The following is a 1,750-nucleotide window of genomic DNA, read 5'->3' as shown; positions in this document are numbered from 1 at the left end:
TACAGGATGAGATAATTTCAAGGTACAGGAAAAGAAACAAAGAGATGTGATATTCCAAGACATGAGGTTCATACCTAGCTATGCCAGAGTGCATGTGTATCTCTGTGTTATCACTGCGCAGCACACAGAGCACAAGAGTTCCTATAAAGGATCTCACCAGGACTTGTCCAGGGCTCATTTGCGCTGATGTCATAAAGAACAGAAATAGGAAGTTCAAAGGCTTCCTCTGTGGGGAATTTTTGAGTAAATGTTGCAATTCCCTTCATTCTCTCAGATTTGAAGGAAAAATTTTTGCGTGAATTTGTGATGGGGAGGTAGAGGCAACAGAAGGACCGATATTTTCTCTAGGGGATACCACACCTGATGCCATGCCATATGGCAGTCCATATTACAACACTGGGCTAGGAGAACTATAGCCTCTCAGAGGAGCTCAAATCCAGACTTGGATGCTGGTTTCCTAGGAGGCTGTTCTCTGGTCTAAAGTAGTCTTTTCTTCAGCAGAAACAGCAGCGCCACCTAAGAATTTGAAAAAAACTTTTAAGGAAACCAGACGAAACAAGACTGCATGCAAGAGTTTATTTTCCATAGGTCCTTACTTTTGTCATGTTTATTTCGGAGTACACAAGAAATTCCTTTGCCAAATCTGACTTAACTACATTGTCATCTTTGAAGAAAAGAACTAGAAAAAAAATCCAAAGAAGATAAATGCACTCATAAAGTACACCAAAGGTGCCGGGACAAACATGGAGGTCTTGTGATGGGTACTAAGTTATACATACGATGTTGTGGTCGATAGTGTAACAACAGACTTCCCTCCACTCAGTAGATACAATACGATGGGTTGGATTGCCAAATTTCCAGTCAAGCCAAAGAGCATCAAACCACTCGCTAGGAAGAGAAACTTTCAAATGCAGGTGGTCTTAATCTCTCAGCCTTGACTCATTGCATTGAGTCTAATGGCTAAGAAGGTCAAGAACAATTCATTCAGAGATGAAATTACTAGATCTTTCTTTCATTTCTGCTGCTGCACATAGGAACTTTGCCTAGAATAAAGCTTGAGAACTCATTTTCACCATCTTCTCTTCCCAAATGTTGGGATCCTTGTTGTTTCTCTGTTGACTGAGTACTCTGAGGTGAGCACAGAGGACAATATCTGCCTGACAGCTGCTCGCAGGGACTTTTATTTTGTCTTCCCTCTTGCTTTGACCAGAATTTCCATGCTGGGTCATGGGAACTTTCCTGTAATGCTGCCAAGGCAAGCTGCCCATAGACACAGATCTTACCCCTATCTAATTTCCCAGTAGGGAATTTGCCCACCTGGCATACACAGCAGAGGAGCAGTTACTCAGGCTTTCAGTTACCAGCATACCACCAGGTTTCACAGTGGTTAAAGCAGCTTTCCTTGAAAACTGTGAGGTTTAACAAACTGACATTTGCTAATTTGAACCATTTTTGTCAGAAAATTCCTCCCTGGCCCGCTGGGAAAGCTGGGCCACTGGGAACCACACGCCGTGCTTGGCCTCGGGGGGAGAAAGGTGGTCCTGACAAGCGGAGCCGGTGGCCACCCCAGGAGCCGCCATATTTGCACAGCTGCGCTCCCCTGGCTTGGGGTGCACAGGGGATGGGGGGAAGGCAAATCTGCGCCCTGAGTTAGGTGCGGTCTTGAGGCGCTTTATTTCAGGGGACCGCTTTCAACCCAGCTGCACTGGGGTCACGACAAACTGGTTTTGCTGTCACTAAAAAGATGAAA

This window comes from Egretta garzetta, unplaced genomic scaffold (assembly GCF_000687185.1).
Source record: "Egretta garzetta isolate BGI_Z169 unplaced genomic scaffold, ASM68718v1 scaffold51, whole genome shotgun sequence".
NCBI classification, from domain to species: domain Eukaryota; kingdom Metazoa; phylum Chordata; class Aves; order Pelecaniformes; family Ardeidae; genus Egretta; species Egretta garzetta.
The sequence above is the reverse complement of the archived record's forward strand: the minus strand, read 5'-3'. Positions refer to the sequence as shown.